Below are 24,200 nucleotides of genomic sequence, written 5' to 3'. Positions count from 1 at the left end.
ATCACATTCCTAGCCTTTCCAGCAAGAACTTCATCTTGCTGATTTCTCCCATGGACTCTCTGGACTACACTACCTAAAAATAATTAAAATCACAGAGCTACTTTACTATAACTGATATCCTTGTACTCTACCTAATTTATGAGCAGATCCCTAGAACCTGCATTGTTATCAACATATTGCAATAAGGAATTTTAAAATATTCTAAGCAAAAAAAAAAAAAAACAAAAAACAAAAAGCTGCTATAAAAAAATCAGAAATGTCAGGTTTTCTGGCTGTAGTTTTTCCATTTCACCTTTGAATGCCAGAAATCATTTGTCACTTCTATTGGATTACCTCATAGATGCCCAAAGTCCGCCAAGTGCTTTTCACTATTATTTCCATCAACCTTTCAGTGTGATGACTAATCTGCTGCAGAACTACGTGATGTAACACAATGGTTAAAATTAGTAAGGAATAGCTTTGCTTTCTTTTATTGCCAGTCATTTCCGGAGTTCTTCACGCCCTCATGTAACTTTCTGTCCTTATAAAATGAAAATTAAAGCAGCTTTCTGTCCTTGAGTAACACACAAAAGTCTGTTGCTTACACTACATTACATATATATATATACATATATAAATATATAAATGCATATGTGTAATTATACACAACAAAAATTGATACATTCTGACTATGACTTGAAGCACTGAAAATTTAGAAAACACTGGATATAGAGTTGTTGGTACAACCCCACTTAAAAAGCTAAAAGTGACAGAGGCCTTACAAAAATCTCAGAAAAAAATGGAATAATTCTATGTTTGAACAAGTACTTGAAATGTCTGTAACAAGTAGGGCTTGGAGCCATGCATGATAAGGGCAAAGCAATATATTTAATAACTGCTCATTAAGTGCATCCTGCATGAGGTAGGAATTCTGTGGAAAAATAGTGTAATCTCATAATTAAATATAAACACATAAGGGACCAAGTTTACTCCATCAAAACCTCCCAGGCTTTTTCTCATTCCTCATCCCTTATTGAAGCTCTGTTATGCCCAACTGTCCATGGCTCTCTTGTTCTTTTCCTAATTCCTTCAGGTTATTTATATATGTTTGTCTTTTCCCAGCCTGCATTCCACTGAGGCAACTCCTCTGTATTTCCATGGGGGTTCAAAACAGCAAAAAAAAAAAAAGAGAAAACAAACTTGTTTGTTCCAATGACTGGACCTAGATCCTATCCAGTTTCAAACAGTGCAGGAATACATAAGTACAAAGCAGAAGTTCAGTTCAAGGTTATTATACCTAAAGAAGAACACAGCTAAAAACTTGATTTTGTCTCAGGTGGAACTCTGGAACTCCAGTAATATTCAATCCCATGAGCCTGCCCACAGCATCAAAGTCACATTTTAGGATGTGTTTATCTGCTCCAAGCACTGTTGAACAAAAGTTGAAGGTTATGTAATTAAACATGGTGCATACACAAAAGCTCATATCCAGCTGCCCAGGTCATGGTAGTACATTAAGTCCTATGATTTGACTTTGGGATTTGAGAACTGTAACACTGTTCTTTTAATACAGGTTGTGTGAGTATATATGCCTGTGTTTGTACACAATATCTTTCACAATAAAACCAAATTTGATCAATAGTCTTGTACACAGTATCTTTCACAATAAAACCAAATTTGATCAATAGTCTTGATCTAGAGGAGGTGTGATTCACTTCTCACACTGCATTACACTACTTTGATTTCAGTGTAGTTGTTTCTGTTGCATATTAATCTGTCAGTAAATTATTGTTTCTTTTCATACATATGAAATCAAGTTTTATACATGCAGTCATATAGGTACAAGTACCTGCACACTCAAACATTAAAACAAAGAGAATGTACAAAGCATTTTATGTCTATTACATTTTGTGTATGGCCATGTCTGATGGCATGGGTTCTGCTATGTTTTCAGGAAGATTATCTTACTAAGATCCTAGTCAAGCTTGCTGCCAGAAAAATTCAGTTTAGCACTAAACTGAAAGCTGAACTAAGGCAATAAACTAAACTTACCCCTTACTCCCGGAGGGGGTCCAACAAAAAAAGGACATAAAAGCTGCTTGTTCAGCTGTGGCACTCCTCTTTTAAAGCCATTGTATGACTGCCTCTATTTCAATGACACATGCTGCCTGTCAGAAGGTGATAGTCTCTGTCATACTTATTAAAAGGTATTTTGGAACTAAGCGATCCTAAGTAACTAACTAAGGACTGTGACATAAATCATGTATGCCATTATAAGACACAAAAAATGGTTCTCGAAGTAGTTAGCAATGACTGACCTCACTATAAGATATTTTCAACAACAAAAATTATCAGAAAAATATTGTCTTACAGGGCAGAAGCTTCAAAACTTCTGAATGTTAAAAGCCATCACTCTCAGCAGTTGAATTTGATTTTGCCTCTCTCTGGTAACTGCAAAGGTATAGAATCCTGCAAGCTAGAAGCTTTCTGACAGCTATGCCTTTTCAGGGGCTCATGGAAATAGTTTCATCCAAGAGTTTCTGTATCTCATTAACTCTGTTATTTAGTGTTCCCAATTGCTGATCAAAATACACAATAAATTATACCTTGTTTTATCAGTACTTATTTACCATACCTTTTCTGAATGTAATCTTCTAATGCATCATTTTCCCACAGAAATAGCATAACATTTAAGGATGGTATGCCACTGCTAATTTACATTACAGAAAGGACTATACAAAAGACTGAAGTGCAGAGATGTCCAAACTCACTTTAAGCCACCTACAAGAAGACATCCTGCTGCAAGGCCATGGCCAAACATATCAGCTTATTTAGTATGGAAAACATGCATGTTTCTCCAGCAAGTTTTCTGCCAGTGGTTGAACTTGCTTATTTATACACGTATTTGGGTACTCTTACATTGTGCTAGATATGCAGGTCTAATTTACACATCTCTGGTCCTGCCTGCATTTAACAAGACTTCTTGACTTGGCAGCACTTGCCCTTTTGCTGCTACCATAAACTTGGAAAGTGTATTTATTTTGGACACAGCTAGTATGAAATCCTGGTATCACCCTAGTATGAAATCCTGATCACATACACAATCAAGGTTTATAAACACACTAAGCATTACTTTTCCCTTACTATACCGAACACCAGTGCATTGTTGGGTTATTTCATTAAAATTGGGGCAGGTATCACAATACTTTTTCTTCGGACACTAAAATACAAGGAAATACAAAATTCAAGGAATAAAATACAAAACAAATATTTTAGTAGGCTAAATATTAAATGTGATTGTGTCTATAAGAAAGGTGAACAATTACTTTGTAAAGAAAGGGAAAGGTGGGTTTGGGTGTGTAAGAAACTGGCAGGAAAATAAGCGACCCTGTAGAAGTTACTGCAGGCCTTGACATGAATATGAACCAGCAGAATCACTGTGAGAGCAGTGCTGCTCATTTCTCTCTGCAAAGAGATAGACATACATGTTCAACATATATTCAGGTACAGAGATATCAGGACTTCAAATTACACAGATAGAAAATGGATGGGTCTAAGGAAAAAAGAGATGAAAGCATAATGTACTGGCTGCACTACCTAACAGTTTTCATGTTAAATTCCATTTCTTATTTCTAAGGACTCCATTACCATTAAACTAAATAGCTCAATTTCTTTAACGGAATGAGAAGGACTATCATATCAAGAACCTATTTTGTCGGTAATCACTTGAAGTTTCAAACCTGAACAAGAAATTACTTTGAATGATTGCTGCTGACAATTGTTTGCTTCACATTATTTCTTGACATTGCATCTGGGTGGTAAACAGATCCTTTCCTTTTAAATTTTGAAATCTCAAAATGATTTCTTTCCCACATTAGAGTTAACCCCAGAAGTTTCAAAGTTTCCCCACATAAAAGCAGGGAAGACAGAGTCCAGAACAGCCAAAAGGCATCAGTTGTCAGTGTCCTTATTTTAATGTCAGAGCAGGAACTTAAAACTCAGCTTTCTGCAACCCAATCCCAGTGCTCCCTTTATTTTTCATATTTTTCATTCATTTTTTTTCTTTCTTCAACATTCCTAGTACAAGTGATCATGAAGTAGCATTTTCACAGGAAAAAAAAATTAACTCTCCTTAATAGCTTTTGTAGAAACAGAGAAGAAAAACAGCCAGGCATTTTGCTAGTTCTCAGTGCAACAAGCAAAACCAGGTATGTGAAGGAACATAATACTTTGCCTGATGAAAACATATTTGTTTACATCAAGCTGAGAATATTAATCTAGACAGTTCTAAGGTGTCAGGATGCAAACCATTAAGATATTAAAATCAATCAACATACTATTAACAACTATTCCAAATATTCCAGATTAAATTGGAAGTGATCAGACTAACATTATTAGCCAAAGAATTTTCACCACTCATATGAATTTGAATTATTTAAGCCAGTTTCAACATTTGAAGAACTTTCCTGCTCTCAAGGGAGATATTAAATGTATACGTCAGTAATTCACAGATTGCTGCTGCTGCTAGTCACAAGAATCTGGCTTTAATTCCTCACAGTTAAAATCTCTCTTCAAATTAAAAGTGTTTAATTCACTAAAAACATACCAAAATCAAACAGAAACTAAATGAACTTACTAATGATAGACAATTTTAAATGATACCTTTCCTTTAGGACCTGAGGAAGGGAGGTAATTCATGCCTGATTATATGAATTACCTGGAGAGTGAGGTGTGATCTAATTGACATGGTAGTAATGAGCACATAGCTTTCTAATTACTTCCTGAAACATTTGCACACTGAGCTGACAGAACCTGGAGTCCAGAGAGCAAAGAATATGACACTGCAGGGAAAAGGAACAGTCCGAGGCAAAGGAGGTTACAATAAACATTTGGATACAATTTGCATGGGTGTGGGGAAAAAACCTGGGTCATGGTGTAGCGAAAAGTTCAGTAGTTTTTGTTTTCCACCCTTCATACATTTTAGGGCTACTGTAGTACAGCACTGTTCTCAGAAGAAACAGAGGATGAGGTACTGGTCTTGACAATTCAGCCTGCCTTAGGCAGGGCTCTTGTTTGTTGTCTCTTCTTGAATGACAGTGTGGTTTCAGAATGGCCAGCAGAAGATGTTAGGTTGTTAATTTGTCCCTTTATTCTCCACAGCCATTAATCAGATAGACAGGGATTTGCTCTTCTGTTCCCTCTGAAATTCTCCTATACCATTCCTCAATAAACCTGGCTATCAAAGGTAGCTTCCAGAGCACTCCTGAGCCACGGAAGGGATTAATGAATCATTCAGTGCTACCTGATTACTTGAGAAAAGAGGGGCTCAAGATACACTCAGATGTAACACATTCTCCTCAGATACTGAAGCTGACCACACCACGAATTGCCAAAGGGATTTCAAGGAAATACAAGGTGTTCCCAGTGCTATGAAAGAATTCATTTACAGTTGCATTTATTGAACAGCAGGGTAAGTCATTCCTTTTTGATTTCTTTCCTAAAATGAGACCAAGTGTCAGCTAGGCTTTAGCTTGTCTGGCAACCTTTATTTCACACAGACTATCATATATATATGCATTTAAAACTCTCAGTGACAACTCTGGCTCCCCCAAAAATGTTGGGTTTTTTTCTAGGAAGTCCTGTTCTACAGATGAATCTGGAACTTTCTGTCAGGTCAGGCAAATAATGCTGCCTCTATCAGTCTTCTAAATCTATGTGTGGTTGCACACTTCAATGTAATAGATTTAACCTCATTTCTCAAAAAGAACCAATAAGGTAGCTTAATTATACACTTCTGCCTGTGTTAAATTCTTACAGCTGTTTCACTGAGAGGGTCTTCAATCTTCCTTCTTTGAAGGACTTAAAATTTGGCAGGATCCTTTTCACTGTCACTATGCAGTCTCACCCTGTGCAGACATGCTCTAAACTTCTGAGAAAAATCAGGAGTTTGCACGTGCTTGATGAAAGCTTGCTAGAGGGTATCAAGCAACATTCTTTACAAAGCCTGTTTTCACATTTTGTCTTCCACACTGAACAGAGCTTTTCCTTGCAACAGCTCCTCATGGCTGCCAGAAACAATTATGGCACTGGGCACTGGAACAGAAAAGAGGCAAACAGTCTTCCTGTGTTCTCAATGTTCTTCTTGTTATACACACAGCTCAGAAAAAGAATCACTTGGGTTGGAAGACGCAGCGCTCATAAAAAAAGTGACTTAAAGTGTATGGGAAAACTTGACAGCAGAAAAGCAGAAGAGGCAAACTGTTGGGAAAAGTATGAAAAATATTAATTAGTACTACTAAATACAACTACTTCCCACACGAACCTGGAACAGGACACATAGTTCTCAGTTTTTAAGATTCCTCTGCTGTAGGTATCCTGTTGGGAAAGTCACTGGTGAGCTGCATGAATCTTCTCCGCACTGTGGTCAACCCACAAAGGAGATGACAGCTTATGGCTGTTGCCAAATATTTCATTTGAGGACACACAAAAGCCTCTGCCACAGGTCAGTAAAATTTCTATTTAATACCAAGACAGCAGCCTGTGTACCTCCACCTAAGAACAATTCTATTTTCCAGGAAGGTCTTATTTCCTTTCCTACATTCTACCTTGTCAGATAGGATGGGACATTAAAACCCAGATAAAATATGACACATGCTGCAAAATCTTACTCGAAGTTTGAAACAGGTCAGCATTATCTTCACCTGTGCAATCTTTAATTGCTTCCTGTGCAAATAAAGAATTTTTTTTAATGTATTTGTGATCCCTGCTTCACTCAATAGTCAGGAAGTATAGTGTTTAGGGAAAAATTAAAGCCTAGGCTTTGAATAAGGATATTGTCATCAGACTTTTGCCTTATTTCTTCCGAAATGCAGACAGTACCCTGAAATGAAGCAAAAGCAAAGATTAGTCTTCTCTTCTGAATGTGAATTTAGAAGTCCCTGTTGAGCTGAATAAGAGGAGATCCTGAGGGAAGGAATAGCACTCAAGCCCTTGAGGGAGCAGCCTATGTCAGGAAAAAGGTGAGGGAAGAGAAAGCAAAGTCTCACTCATGCAATGGAAGACTGCTCTGTTGGAACTGTTTTGCCTCTGAAGTCTGCTAGAAGACCTGAACTCTTACAACATTGACATAAGTCAGGAAGATCTCTGCTTTTCACACTTCAAGCTCTATAGGCACCTCAAAACCCATTGAGCAATCAGGCCTAAAGTCTCCTGCATTCTGAGGAATAGGCATTCATGACAAAACAGGATTCACTCTCAGTCTTTCAAGTACACAGCTATTTCTGTGGGGGGCATAGAAAAGAGCTAATTTCACAAAATATATTGTTTCTTGCTTGCAGAAAACTCACTTAATATAGCAACAATTGCATAGAAAATCCCACATGGAAATTAGTTACTCAAAGCAGGGTTTGGCCAGAGGTTACAAACAAAGCAGAAGGGGAAAACATTGATTATGCAACCACAAAGCTATGCTGTGTTGTCAGCTCAACTGAGGTATATTTAACTGGAGCAACACAGCTCCATATACGGATAGACATGCTCGCCTGAGTGACAGACACTGTGCCCTCTGGGACAAAACACCCTACTGCCCAACAGGGCTAGTAAGATAAAGGACTCCTGAATTAATTAAAATAAAGTTATTGCCCAGAATTTGCTTGATATTCCTGTAAACAACAGGTGCATGCTAGGAACTAGGATGCAGGGCTACAGGAGCCCAAATGGCTGAAATACCCCCGCTTTCATGTCAGTTCAGAAGCAGCCAGGAGAAGAGTCTCTGCTTTTCTAAAGCATGTTTTAGTTGGGAAGTAGATGAATCTTTAAGTCTTTGCCCTCCATTAAAATCTGTTGCACCAGAATATAAAACCAAAACACGTTTTATTTACACCTTGAATAACTTTGGAGACACAGAATGGATTTCAAGTCTGTCTCTTATGGACAGCTGTAATTACATGTCATTTCCTCATAGAACTTAACTTGAAAAGCACAACCAGTAACTGATTTAGTAACCTATGTGACTCAGACAGGAGAAAATATTGCAAAGAGTCTTGAATTCCCAGAATATTAAACTCATGAAGGACTGTCTTCATGTCTGAGGATCAGATTCTTAAGGCCCAGTCTGCGTAAATGTTGCTTACATGGCTCTTGGCTCAACAGGGGGACCACAACTGTTGTATACGATGGAGCCACTCAACATAATCTGAAGAGAACATTTCCTTCAGTGTAGCAGCAAAATACCATAAATAGGCATTCCCTCTGCTTCCTTACAAGAAACAAAATCTCAGACTTGGCTCAGTAAGACATCTGCTTCACTTGGGGGAGAGAATCCCCTTTATTTCTTTCCTACAACTATGACTATGCAATAGAATCAATACTTCGAACAAAAGGGACGAGTCTGCAGTATGCTCATTTTCTCTGACTTCATTATCTGCAAAAAAAGATTACAACACTAAGCTGGAGTAAATTTCCCTCCCTATATGCCCTTAAGGAAAGGTTAATTCACTGCAAGTAAGGGGACAGAATAACAGGGAAATCAAAGGGCTGTTATAACCACTCTCAGTTCTACTTTTTCCAAACACTTCACAGCTTAGAAGCTAAGCTAAGCTAAGCTGTTTTTTTTTTTTTTTTCTATGAAGTGGCTATTGACTAGAACAGATTAAACTGTCATGCAAATTATTTAGGTATATGCATTATAGCAATAAGAAATACACATACATGGTTCCCTCTGCTACTGAGACAATTGATGCCTACTACCACTGGTAAGACTGGAGACTGAGTGCCCACGGCTATTCAAAGTACAGTGTTGCCTGTCCTTTCTCCCTCATTGACTCTAAATTGCTATAAAATTAGTTATTCACATGTCAAAATAACACTCCTGTAATGAATCTCTAACCTGCAATCTAGTTCCAGATAAAATGCTCCTTTGGTTTTGAATAAAGAAAACATTTTCATCTATTTTAATTTTTCTCTTCCTTCAGACAACAGTTGAAAACAATTAGTGGATAAAACATTTCTTGCTCTTCGTTCTTTATATGCAAATACCACGGACACAGTGAAGATACTAAACAGTACTGGTGCCAGTGGAGACCCTTGAGGGACACCACTCATTGCTGGTTTTCATTTGGACACTGAGCCATCGACTGACTCTTATCTGCCTAATGGTCCTTCCATCAAATCAATGTCTTTCACAATTTAGAGGCAAGAACGTTGCAGAAGTCCAGAGAGGTGACATCAATAGCTCTTCCCTTGTTCACTGATGTTAATCCACCCTTGAAGGCTGCAGGCTCAGTCTCAATTGGCCCTTGGTGAATATTTGTCCTTGGTGAAGCCATGCTAGCCACCCCTAATCTAACTTCTGTAAAATGTTGGTGTTTTAATTAAGAATATGCCTCTGTCATTTTAATTTAATAAAACATATCCAATGTGTGATACCATTTTTTAACACAAGACTTGCAGGAAATGTGGTTTTCAAGCAAAAAAAAAAAAAAGTTCCAGCAACAAAGGTTTGATTTCTGATTGTTCAATGAGAATAATGTGAGATACTATAGAGGATTCCTTGGTTTTCAGCAAGTAGCAGACTATTATAATACACACCACCCAATCATAATCTTTGGGAGCCAATGAGGGGCAACCAGAATTTTGGATTTGCTGGTAAAGCTACCAAAATGATCTTCTGTTTCGGAAATTGAGTCCTTGCACATATTGCAACCGAGAAGCTTGTGATTCTTTTACAGGACTGTTACTCCAGCAATGCCTGCAACTGACTATATTCTGCCTGTGGTTGTGATTTCATTAAATCAGGGTAACAACTCTGAGAATAAATTTTTGTTAGAAAACATGAATACAAATAGAAAAATCTAGGCCCAACCTTTGTATCACAGTAAGATGCAAAAATTTTGACAAACCACTGTTCAATGGGTAACTATGACCTAAATTCCTCTAGTTGAATACTTTCTGCAAGCCAAACAAGGAAGAATTTACCAGTATGAAATATACCCCTTTTCAAACCCACTGGCTTCCCAGGACTTCATTGTCTTATCCATAAAGCTTTGCACCCTCTTGAAATTGCTGTAATTAATAGTGTGTGTCTGGTACCCAGTAAACTGGTTCTGCTGCCATTTCCACTGCTCCTGTTTTTTCCATTGTGGTAACAGAATTATCATTGCTTGTTCTCAGTTCTGTACTACTTTTTCTGGTTTTCAACCAGCTCCAAAGACTTGTTGCAAGTCTTTATCACCTCTGATTCACCATCTTTTCATACATCATGTGTAGTTTCCTCATGTGATGTATTTATTTCTTTCACCAGCATTTTTTATCCTCCAGTGCCTTATCCTCCATTTTTCTCTCCATGAACACTTCTCAAGACATGAACCCTGCAACTATTTACCAGATATACTTAATAACTATAAGTATGTTTTGCCTCACTTAAACTTTATCTCTTTTTAAGTAAACTTAATCTCTTTTTAAGTCCTTCTACAATATGGCCAACTGGAATCATCAAGTAAAATTCAGTTTCACTTACAAATAGCTACCCATAAGAAGTTATTTGGTTTGTTGCTGTTTCTGTTAGATGCTTCAATTCAGTTATTTACTCCTGAACAAAACTTTTCTCTAGAAGTTGGCATATGTCTAAATTACTTCAGCTGTTGTCTTCCCTTCCACCTTTCTGTCATCATCAGTCATCTCCCAAATATAAGACAACATTAGGGAAGGCAAAGGAAGACCAAGAGGGTGTAGGACAGTGAAGTAAAGTGAACACAGCAGAAACTGAAGAGAATTATCAGACTGAAGAATACGGGAAGAAAATTGAGGAAGGGGTGAACACCAAGGGAAGACAGGGGTGAATCACTGTGAAAAAGAGAGCTGAGCATGAAAGGAGAAAAGAAGGCAAAGGAAAGAAAGACTTGGGGAAAACACCATAGCCATAGATAGCATAAAGATTAGACAATAAGAAAGAACAGGCAAAGAGGAGGCAGAAAACAAAGGAGATTAATCAAGACAAAAAAAAAAAAAAAAAAAGAACCACCCTGGGGAGATGATCTGTATCAGAAATAAGGGGTGTTTTTAACCAAAATTGGAGATGCCTGTTATAATGGGGAACACTACAGCCCAGAGTAGGACAATAAACAGAATTAATATTTTAAAATAAATGAGCACAGAGTGACTAGAGCAGTTGTGCTGCTGTACACTCTAAACTGGAAAGAGGTAAATTATGAACATTAATCTGGTGTTTCTCTACAACTGAGAAGGAAAGCAGAAAGCTAAAAGGAATAAGTATAAAACTAAGACTGAATATTATGGAGGGTTTTTTTGCTATATGCTCTTGATACCTCTATGTGCTACAGTATATTCAGTAAGAATAATAAAACCACGGAGCTCTGCTGTCATCACACAATGACACATAGTAACTGTAAATGTACATTTTACATTGGGGTATATTGCTTCTGATTGCTTATTTCAGCCTTTTGCCAAGCTGTAGTCTGCCCCATTCTTGCTCAATCTTATAAATATTTTTAATGGAAATGGAATACACATCAAAAGATGTGATATAATTGTTTTATGAGGCACTGGTTAGGCCTCATGCTTATTTGGGCTCATTTTGCTACAAAAAGGCAATTATTCTTCAACATAATGGAGTACATGGGATCAGTTCAGCTTTTGAGATAATTTCTTATGAGAAATTGCATATTGGCAGATGCACTGATTTCAAGTGAGGCACCCATCTGCATCTGAAAGCACAGGATTCTCCAACAAAAAGAAACCTGCAAAGTAACCAAATGAAACCCTCTGAAATTATATTGTCAATTTGACAAAATGTACTTGATTCTTAGGGTGATTTTAATGCACAGTGCTTGGTTATTACCTTCATGCTCATCTTGTCTAAGGAGAAAAGACAGCGTGACTTGACAGAGGACACTTGGCAGATGCAAAGCCTGAAATAATCGCATAAATTGGTAACATCAGCTTTGTTGAAGTTGATATTAAAATCCTAACTATCTCCTACTGTCCCAGGGCTTAAGCACAGTTTTCCTGTCACAGTTTTTTTCTCTCTTTATTTATCAATCTAACCAGGAAAAATGATAATCCCCTCATTCTTTTAGGGACAGGTGGCACCTCCCACTTGTAGCATCCTCTTTGAAGATTGCTGAAAGGACAACTATCCCCCCAGACAAGTAGCTGTGCTGGGGAAAAGGAATGTCTAAAGTGCCAATCTTCTTTCCTTGGTGGACATAGCCCAACAGTTGGGCTTCAAACACGGTTACGTATCTGAGCAAGAGATAACATGTGCTTGTGAGGGCAGTGCATGCCCTTACAGGCATTTCCTAGCTCCTCCTTGGCAAATGCAGCAGGCCAGATGGAACTGTTCCTTGGGCTGCCAGTTGGACCACCCTGGTTTGTACCAAACAGGATTTTGAAAAAACCCAAGGGGATGGAAAAAGTCTGAAAATTAGCAACTAAAAATAAACAGGAAATGAAGGCAGAACTGTTTCACATGAAGTGCCATAAGTAAATGAAACACAATTGTCCAGTTGGAATTATCAAAATTATGAATTTAAGTAAAAACATTGTCAATAGTGAAAATACTACCAGGGCAGAAGGGAAAGGAAGAGCTAAATTGAAACAAAAAAGCCAAACAAACACAACTACAACAATGCTATCAGTAGAACCACACCTGGATATCTTCAATGTGAGGTAAAGGAATGTGTGAGAAGTATGGCATTTTGAAGGTCTGAAACATGTTAACTTCAACAAGTTTCCTGTATATCCTTTGAAATTCCTTATTTGTCACAGCATAGTCTGTTGCTTGAATTTTTTTTTTCCTTTAATAGCTCTGAAAAATTACGGCTCAGGCCAAGTACATAAAGGAAGCTTGTGTTCTATAACTTGTAAGGATGAGCAATTAGATAGGAGAAAGTCAATGTATAATAACAACAAGAATACTTCTCTATTTACCCAGGATCAGTTAAGATTTAATGCAGATTTTTTTCCAGATGAATGTTACGACACTGTCAGTCTGTGAGGACACATCATTTTCAAAAGACATTATTTAATGGAAATATAATGCCAAAGAGAAATAGCACCACCTACAATTTGATAATACTGTTTAAAGCTCAAGAAATCAGAAGAATGTCTCAAAAATGCAAGGCACAATCTCTGTTGCTGAGATAAAAAAACTAGATGATCTACACATGACCTTTTCCTCCTGTAGGTTCTGGAACTGCAAGGAAGAAAATTGTTTTCTGACTGTTCTATTTAACAGTCACACCAGCAAAACATAACACAGAAAGCAAAGCATAAACAGATATTATTTACACAAAGTATCATCTATGCTAATATTGAGATACTGAGTAAAATTCTTCAATATGCAAATCATTTTGGTATTTCAATCATCTGAGACCTTGAGACACTAAAGGCTGTGTTTTATAATTTTGGAGTTTTACACAAATGCAGGAACTGGAGCACTTTCATCATCTAAACAGTTCCCCAAGAAATTTAAACACAGTGAAGCACAATCAAGCCTTATCAGATAGCTTATTAAGTAGGACTTGCTGGGATACTTGAACTGTTAGCCAAAACAACACAAGCAGCCGTGTTTGTGCAGCAGTCCAGGAGCCATGAAAAGTCTTGCTCTTTGGCAAGGTGAGTTCCACTGAGCAATGCTTGGTTCTGCGGGGTAGCTGCGGAGCTGGGGAGGGAAACAACAACAGAACAAGAACAAAAAGGAGACACTCCTTTCCTGCAGGACATAGGGAATGTGAAGCATCCAGGACAACAAACTGAAGAAGAATCACTTCAGAATTCTTTGGATTTGGTGCACTCTCCCTCAGTTAAGGCAGAGACAGAGTCAATCTCGGGTGTTTCCACACCATCTCTGTCACCACTTTTAAGGGCAGCTGTCTCTGAAGTGTCACCAAAAGACCTCTCAGTGGTCATGCCTACCAAATCTCCTAAGTTAACAGGGGAAACAGCACAAGGTTTAATTTTATTTTTTTTTCACATCCCATGACTACAAGGGTAATCTTTTTCTGGTTCACTCTGCCTTATGAGCACCAACAGTATTTCTATATTTGAAATTTAAGTAATATGGAGAATCACAGAATCACAGAATCACAGAATTTTCAAGACTGGAAGAGACCTATAAGATCATCTAGTCCAGCCGATGTTCTAACTGTTCAGCTAGATCATGGCAGCAAGTGCCACATCCAGTCTTTTTTTAAATTCTTCAAGGGATGATGCCTCTACCACCTCACTGGGTAAATGATTCCAGTTTCTGACCACTCTTTCTGTGAAATATTTCCTTCTTACTTCTAACTTACATCTCGCTTGACGCAGCTTGAGACTGTGTCCTCTTGTTCTATCCGTTGTCGCCCGGAGAAAGAGGCCGACCCCCAGCTCACTACAGCCACCCTTCAGGAAGTTGTAGAGAGTGATGAGGTCACCCCTTAGTCTCCTTTTCTCCAGGCTGAACAACCCCAGCTCCCTCAGTCGCTCTTCATATGGCTTGTGTTCCAAGCCCCTTATTAGTTTCGTTGCTCTCCTCTGGACACGCTCAAGTAACTCAACGTCCCTCTTAAAGTGAGGGGCCCAGAACTGGATACAGTACTCCAAGTGAGGCCTCACCAGTGCCGAGTACAGGGGAAGAATGACCTCTCTGTTCCTGCTGGCCATACCATTTCTGATACTGGCCAGGATGGCATTGGCCCTCTTGGCTACCTGGGCACATTGCTGGCTCATATTCAATCGACTGTCAACCAGCACCCCCAGGTCCCTTTCCACCTGGGCACTATCCAGCCACTCCATCCCCAGCTTGTATCGGTACAGGGGATTATTATGGCTAATTCAACATAACAGAGGCAGGCTAACAAAGAGGACATCATAAGACTGTTTAAGAAGGTGGAAGGAAATTGCATCCTGATTTAGTTGGCAGGCCACCTTCCTTTCTTTTGCTACCAAAATGCCACTACAGTTTAATATCCTGAAGTGATAATGGACAAGATGGAGCACAAAGGATTTTGTTGCTGTTTTCTGGGTATGGCTTTTTTTGCCTCTCAAAGAAAATAACACAGAAGGATCTTTACTGAAAGACCCTGGGGCAGATTTGTAGTTAGAAATTGTTCAAACTGAAATCAACAGTGACATGACAGTTTCAAACAGCTGATGGGCCTTCTCTTCTCCATACAACTGGGACTTGAATGTGGCCCTAAAAGGATCACAGGAAGTCCCAGCACAGAATTTCCATGTCTCAAACATCAAGTACAAAAATCTCTGCTACAGGTTTTAATGAAGCTTTTTCTTCTTTAATTCTTACAGCATGCGCACTTCAAAAGCAAAGAATTTTGCAAATTTTCAGTAATTTAGGAATTTTCAATCTCATAGAGAGCAAAGGCTTATGTTTTCCTTTCACAAAGTTAAAATTTACATTAAGACCCAAGCAACTAATTAGTAAATGAATCAACCTATTAATTTAACATTTTCTTTTCTAAAAAAAATAACATTAAATCTTTACTAATTTACTTAGAACTATTCATAAGGCAAAATCAGGAAATCACCATTTAGAATATTATCTATAGCTCAGAGTTCACACCAGAGTTCAACAAGTCTCAATTACTGCCCAGAGATGTTTAATTTAATAATAGAAGGAAGCATGCATTTTCTCCATATACAACAGTACCCTGATAAATGTTCCTTCTACAAGCTCCATATTTCCTTAGTTTACTTAAAATTTACTCTATTGTTATTCTATAGACTACTGTAATATGAATTAAATGACAAAATCAAATGCAGATTGCCACTGTGCGGGGGCAACATACAAATACATTTAAAATAAAAATGGAAAATTAACTTCCAAAAGGCTTAAAACAAAAGACTATAGTTATATTGAACTAACTTACATAATGAAGATTTTTTAAATAATTGTATTCAGCTTTCTCTTTCATGTCTTATTCCAGTAGTAAGCAAATTTCTAAAAGCAGGTGATTCAGACACTGTTTTACCCATCACACTATGTGAACATAAAATTAATTTTGATGCACATTGTACCAAAATGTCAATATAGATCCTGCAAATAATGTTCTGTAGCAATACGCATATTTTTCAGTGTCAGCTAAAGTGTTTAATGAAAACTAATTACCCATTCTCAGTATGAAGCACTGACGGAGTTGGCGGTGGATCACACTTGGGTTGCAGCACTCCTCACCATCTCAGCCAAAATCCACACAGCCAAGGGTGTTGGCTACCTGTAAAGCAGTGATTTCATCATTTCCAATTGTCTCCTTTCTACAGACATGTAAACAAACCAGAGCATCAACCAATACACCTCTTTGGAAAGCTGTGTTTCCACAAACAAAGCAAATTCAAGAAATTTCATCTCCACACTCTTTTACATTTTATTTTGAAAATGTAAAACTGTAACCATGAAAAAGAATGTATCTTTTTCATTCATTGGAACAGGAATATTTGAGTATTCATGTGCTTCTGACATATAACAATACAACAGATCCTCAGTTCTTTTCCATCAGGACAGTAATAAATGTTCCACAATGTTTATAAATTGTGACTCAGAAAGCATCAAACCTGTATGACAAAGCACAAAATCTCAATTTTTGTTGCCTTCTGTTGAAATAGCTTCTCAGAGCCCTTGATACCAATGAAAAAATGCATGCTTATTACATGCAGTAATTTAATAACACAAACTGCAGTGTTCCTTTCTATTTTGTGGGTTGCCATACACAAAGACTCTATCTTACATGCCAAATGAAGCAATGAAACATTATTCTCATTTAAACACTACAGAAAGTTACAGCACAGCCTGGCTAAATAATTTTCTGGGAAGAGTTTAGGTTTGGGAGTGGAAGAAAAATTCCTATTATAAACAAGTACTTAGCACTTAAGAAGTGCTTTGCATCTTTACAAGGCTCCTCAAACAAGTACATAAGGATTGTGAGCATTGTACAAGTAAGGTCATTGAAATGGGCATCTTTAAGAAAGATTTAAAAAGAAGTGTTTTCTCAAATAAGAATCAGAGTACACTGCAATGGTTTCTGTTTCAGAGCTAACCAAAACCCATGGCTTCCCCATAGCTCAAAAGTAAATTGGTACATGAAACAATTTTATTGTCCTATCACTGCATGACTCAAAATATTCCATATCAATGTAAGATTAATGAGTATAAAAAGAAATGTAAGTAGGTAAGTAAACAAATAATAGCTAGCTGACATCTTTGCACTCACAAGAAATAAAGTATCAGCTGAAGTTCAGGCCCAGAGGAGAAGGATCTCCACAGTGAGGGGAGGATCAAGACAGAACAAGGGATAATGACTTTAAACTGACAGAGGCCAGGTTTGGGTTGGATATTAGGAGGAAATTCTTTACTGTGAGGGTGGTGAGGCACTGGCACAGCTTGCCCAGAGAAGCTGTGGCTGCCCCATCCTCGGCAGTGCTCAAAGCCAGGCTGGATGGGGCTCTGAGCAATCTGGACTGGTGAAAGCTATCCCTGCCCATGGCAGGGGGGTTAGAACTGATGATCTTCAAGGACCCTCCCAACCCAAACCATTCCATGATTCTATGATATGACATTCAGGAGAACCTGTTGAATGAGTTCTGGATCTAGCCACAATGGAGAGGATGATGCACATGTGAAGGAACCTTGATTTCATTACTCACTTTTCCTTCTTTATTTTACCACTAATTGTTGTTCTTCCCTTTTTTCTTCAGTATTTTTTAGTTATGGTCTCATTTTATTATTATTCATAAATCTTAACATTCTTCAAATAAAAGATAATTACCTAGTTCTACCTATCAGTGAGTGAATGGATGTCTGCATTGAGAAAGGATGTTTAAAAAATCACAATTAACTCATTTAAATGTTACACCTTTGCAGAATTCTCTCATGCTACTGGATGGATCCCAAGATACAGTGTGGAATCCTATTCCAGAAATCTCTAAAATAAGGATCAGTAAGAAGGAAGCACAGGACTGTATCCCCATCAAGCTGTTTTCTAGAGGTGTCCTGTTTTTGTCCTACATTATTCCCTCCCTGCAGGAAAGCAGAAAGATTAAATTGTGATAATTCGCAATTACTCTGTTATCTTCTTGAAATTACATTTTTAACATCTTGTTCAAACCAGTATTAGAACTTTAAACTCTGTCTTGTATCCAAAAATACTGGAAAATTTAGAATTATTACCTGCCCACTCAGCTCTGTCAAAACAATTTGATTGTGCAGACTTCCAGACTAGTTCACTGATTTCTTGGTACAACAGAACTCTCAGGGAACATGCAGCTGTCACTTAGAATTGTTTCCCAAAGTTTTGTCTATACAGATTACCGCCTCCTGAGACATGCAAGTGCCCCTGGTGTTAAAGTTCAAACCCTCTGGAAAGCCACGCTTGGTGGAGCGATACACAAACCTCCCAGAAGAACTGAACATTTGGCGTGAGGTTCTACTAAGAAAAACCAGAGGTCCAGAGAGAACAACCCACACAGTCCCTCTGCTCCTTCAAGCTGCCAGAGGCACAGGATTCAAATGTCCTCAGAGCCTTCCTTCCTTACATATATTCAGATAAGTTTATCATAAACAGTTCCGCAGAAGTTCATCTCAGACTCTGTATTAGAAAAAAAAAATAACTGCTGGAATCAAGTATTCCCTCGTGAACACCCAGCTGATCCCTGAGTTTCCAAAACATGTTGAGGGGCAATAGAAACTCATCTGACTCACACTGATACTTGACTGATTTGCTAGCAAGATTCAACAACCTGTCCATGGCATAGACATTGTCCTGCAAACAATGTATTTCCATATTCAAAATCACTAAATATCATTATTCCACTGGATGGGTCTCAAAAAATTGATGCCTCATGAAAGTCAATACTATATCTGAGTGGTGACCTATACCTACTAATCTTGTCCCAAAGACAGAAAATAGTCTGTAATTTTGTATAGTCCCTGGAATGCTATGATTCTGTTTTACAATTTAGGCTTTATTCTAAAAAATTATATGGGGAGTAGGAAAAGTTAAAAAGCTGGAATATTGATGAATTTGAGTCATATTCTTGCCCAAATTAAAACCAAATCTCTGTCGTAAGGGTTAAGTGCAGTCTGTTTACCTCATTCAGACAACATCCAGTCTGCAGTGACCATTCCTTGGGAAATTAGGGATTCCCTCACATCTGTAACAAATTACATGGAGCAATACAGCTCATCCTTAAAGTTCATTTGATAGTGATTGTAATACATGCCTTAAGGTTAGGATGGAGTGCTTAACTCAATCACTTGATTATATGCAGAATTTCAAATGCTGCAGAAGCCAGGCTGCATATGGACGTTCTGGGATTGAGGACAACTCACCTGGAAATCAAGGCTGTTATTGCTCATATCCTACCACAGGCAGACCACATTCATAGGGAGAACACTACTATTTAATGGAGAAAGAAACATGCAATAGACTAGAAGGAGTTTCCTATTAAAGCTGTCCAGGAACAGATGGTTCTAGCATCTGCTATTGTCTCTCCTTATCCTGGGTAATTTATTTATTTTTTAAAATGTGGTTCGGCCTTAAGTTCAGTCAAAGTTCATCTGGCATCCACATCAGTTTACATCTTTATCCAAAGATCTTCTTTGTTCATGCATCTTACAGTCAAATGAAAGAAATTACTCACACATTGCCACCTGTGTGTGAACCCACCACCTACTTAGATTTATTTCTCACCAAAGTTAATGGACTCTCTACCTCAAAGTTTGAAGAATTTACACAGTCTAATCTGTCTTTGAAGACTTCATTCCTGGCAGAACAGTATGAGGCTGCAGACCCAGGGAGTCCCAAAACCTGATGGTTTGACAGTACTCTGTGTGAAGCAGCTTTCTTTATGAGCGCATTCTAAGCTACTGCCCAAACGAGTGCTGGCATTCCCTTTTAATTACTTTGAACCTGAGCACGGTTTCTTGATTAAAGGTTCATAATCTAAGATTCATAGGCTTGAAATTTGCAGTGCATCACGGGGGGGGGGGGGGGGGGGGGGGCAAGCAGACCAAACTGAGTGCTGAGTGACTTCAGTGATAGATTCCCAAAGAATACCCTCCGTAAGAATTAGCTTTTTACAAAATCACCTGCTTCCACCAGCTTTTTCTTTACATGACTGGGACTCAGGCTACAGCTTTAATTGTCTCCAGACTTCATCTGGTCAAGATTCAGGCTGGTAACACAATGTTCCCAATGACCCTTCAGGAAAACAAGATGGAAAAAGTGAAGAGAAGAGAGGGTAAAATTTGCAACCACAGGTCAGTGGAGGCTGGAAGGCACCTGGACACGCTGGCCTGATGTATGTATGAATGACACTGCACAGGAGTGCACACCAGCCTGCAGAGCACATGGGTGATGCCAGAAATGTGACGCAGCGTTCGGCACTGCCTGGAATCACTTAACGTGGCAGAATGACTGATTTGGGGCAGGCTGTTGGCACAGGGATGGACATGAGGGTCAGGTACACACCCTGTGTGCCAGGGCCCTGGGCAGCTGTCAGAACAATGCACCACAAAGCAATTGTAATAGAGCTAAAACTCCTTACTCTCCAAAAGATAAATTATGGTACTGAACTAGAGACGTCTTTCTGAATGCTGCATCACACATATGAATTGGACACATGCTGTTCCAGAAAAATATATGGCGATGGTTGCTGACTCCACTTTCCATTTTGTATGAGAAAAGTTTTTTTATTGTTTGTAAAGTAGTCTCGAGTTAATTTAGCATGTATGCCTGATATGCAGCAATGCTGTACATGGTGCCTTACCATGCATTATACAAAAGCTACAACGAAGAACTTCCCCAAGCTTCCACATCAAATTGGAATTGACTCACACCGATCTGGGAACAAAGGGAAATGCATATGCACTGCACCAACACAGGGAAAACCTGTGGAATTCTGTCTGACATCCCAGTCATTGGGCAGCTCACAGCAGAGCCTCCTGACAGTTTACTTTGAACACTGCCAGGGGAAAATTTCCATCTCCACACTCAGCAGGCTACAAAGAATACTAAGCACAAATATTTAAGTATTATTTAGTTCTGGCATGCACAATATCCCTTATTCAGAAAGACCTTTATTGCTTTGGTAAGTATTACAAGTATTTCAGAGTTCCCCTGTTGACATCTCATGCAAATTGTTCCTACAGCAAGTTATGGATACTTCAAACACTGGAGCAAGGCACAACATACACGTGGATTGTAAACTGCAGTACAGAGTGGGATTACCACAGTCCCTGGCAGGAAAGAAAGATTTTTCCCACAGCAGCTTCCTTTGTCTCTTTGTAACAGACATAAATAGAGACCCGCTGTTGAGGTGAATTACAGCAGGTAGTGAAAGTATGCAGGCTATAGGCAAGAGGGCCTCTTGAGTCTTCATTCCCTCACAAAATGCTTTATCTGCCTCCTAGTTAGACCAGCCCTCATTGCAAAACTGAGCACGCGTAATTGAAGGTTTGTGTTAGCAGCTGCCGTGATGTGCTAAAACAATCTGCAGGTCTTAATCCCTGATGAGCCAATCAAGTGGAGTTAACATCAGTCCAATACTGCTTTTGTACACAGATGGGAATCAGGGTTTTTTGAAGTCTTGTGTAGAGAGGAGACCCATTAGTTTACAGACTCAAATGGTCCAGGTGGCTTCAGCTGGGTTAGAAGATTTGTAAGAGCCACAGGGAAATCTGTGGTAAAGGCATACCCTAAAAACCTTTCTGTGACTGTCTGGGCACCTATTTTCCCATAAAAAATATCCTAACAAGTCCTGTTCATTCATGCTATACCAGCTTTCACACCTTGTATTTGTGGTATGCAGAGACAAGCAATATGTTATTCTCAACCCCATGAAATTATGTGGGCTATAGAATAGGGTGGGGAGAGCCAACCAGAAATGTTTTGACCAACTGAAAAAATTCTGTTACATCACAAACAGAAATATAAGCAAAAATATAATGGTTTTATAAACTTCTGACTAACCACAAGACACTTTAATGAAACCATTCCAGCAGTTTTCCTTCTTCATTACCAGAGGAGCTGCTACAGTGACTGGACTTGTGGAGTTCACAGCTGTGGGGAACTCCTGCCATTAGTACTGTCCCAGAGTCAGAGTTTCCTGATATTTCAGTTCTCTGCCCTGAAGCCACAGGAACCCTAGCCCCAGTGATTCAGCCCAGAGCCAGAAAAAACTCTCAGCTTTACTTCTAATAGGACTCTCAGGACATTTGGGCTTTCACCCAAAAAAAGCCAGAAGCACAGGAGCCCAGACTGCCAAACCTTGAAACTCCTGCCCAAGTCCTCATTCCAAATTCCCAGATTCCTCTGTCTCTGTCCATCTAGCTGACAGAAAACAGGGAGATGGGAACTTGAAGTTTCAGGAGCCGCAGCTGAGGCAGGAGCCTCAGAGCTTGGGCTCTCAAGCTTGGTGTTTTTCAAAGTAATTTAAACAAACTGTGTGACCTCTAGAAAGATTTTTCTGCTTTCCTCTCTAAATGAAACATATAACATTTCAAATTAAAGGCGATTTTTTTTTTTTTTAATAATTGAATCTGGAAATGGAACTCTAGTTTTGAGCATCTACAGCACAGAATCCATGGCTATTTCTTACTGGTCTATGACACAGAGTAATCCCAATAAGACCACAGAATTTTAGAATATTTTAAGTTGGAAGAGATGCATACAGATCACCAAGCCCAACTCCCTGCTCTTCAGAAAACTACCTGAAAAGGAATCACTGGATTCACAAGACATCCTACAGTATACGCAAGGACTCAGAGAAAAGTGTAATGGTAAAGAGATATGGAGAGATTTCATCCCCAAGTAAGTGGTTCTGAAAAAAAAAGAAAAAAGCTTTTTTCCTCTTTACAAAATAAATGTGTTTCAGACGTTCAACTCAAATTCCAATTAAAACAAGAGCAGAGTCACTCTCCCAAGAACCAAAGTCCATCTGCTTTATCTACTGTGTTCTTCATACACAGGGGCGATGCATCCCCACTGGGACCTGGAATACCACAATTTCTCAGAATATTGTAATTTCACAATATCCTAATTTCCAAGCCTGCTCCAACACTGCAATATTCATCCTCATGGCATGGCAGGTATTTGGCACCTATGTGAAAGGTTGGAATTTAGCTCTGATGAAGACACATGTCACTCTGCATGGGCTAAGCTTTTCACAAGTGAGGTGACCACATGGAAAGCTTCCCTGTGAATCACAAGAATATGTAAATCTGTGCCATCAAACAACATCTGTGGGCAGTTTATGAATAATTTGATGCTACTGTTTGCTTCTATCAAACCTGGTGCCATGAAATCACTTTGCCCAGGTTCTGCACCTGTCTGTAAACTCCTGTGATAACTGTATTTCCAAAAGGGACTCTAGCTGCTACACATAACTACACATTTCCTCTTTTGTACAAACTGCTGGGGAGTCCCTGGACCCAGAATCATAGAATCATTAAGGCTGGAAAAGGCCTCCAAGATAACCAGTCCAACCTTTGACTGGTCACCACCATGCCAATTTAACTAGAGCACTAAATGCCACGTCCAGTTGTTTCTTGAACACTCCACAGACAGTGATTTCACCCTCCCTGGACAGTCTGTCCCAATGCTTTAACCATCCTTTCACTGAAAATATTCTTCCTGGTGTCCAACAGGTCTTCAAACCTGAAAGCAAGTTTATTGATGCAGCTGAATTCCCTTGCAAAATATGTATAACATAAAATAATTTGAGAAACAGTAAGTTCAAGTGCATGCCACAGTCAGCCTCACACTCTTGACACATTCAATCCACACAATACAGGTACCCAAGGACATATCATTAGATACACAATAATACCTATTAGTTACAGTAATGGTGTAACTAAGCACACTCTGTTTATCTCCCAGGCAAATCTAGAACAAAATCTAGCTACACTCAAACAGTGTGGCAAAAATAGCTTCACTTTTTAACACCTTCTAACCCTTTCACACATAACTGAACTGTAACCCAAAAGATTCTTACTTACATCCCATAAAGATTCTCATTTATATCCTACAAAGATTCTCATCACTTCTGAAGAAATAAAAGAATTTATTCAGTTCTCTTATGGCATCATCATGCTTAATTATTTCTAGTAATGAGCCTCATGTGACAGAATCCAGGTGGCCTTAAAAACTGACGTGTTTATTATCCATATTTCCTATGTGTATGTTTTTACTTCGTAAGTATTCCCTTAT

The sequence above is a fragment of the Ammospiza nelsoni genome, chromosome 4 (assembly GCF_027579445.1).
Source record: "Ammospiza nelsoni isolate bAmmNel1 chromosome 4, bAmmNel1.pri, whole genome shotgun sequence".
NCBI lineage: Eukaryota > Metazoa > Chordata > Aves > Passeriformes > Passerellidae > Ammospiza > Ammospiza nelsoni.
The sequence above is the reverse complement of the archived record's forward strand: the minus strand, read 5'-3'. Positions refer to the sequence as shown.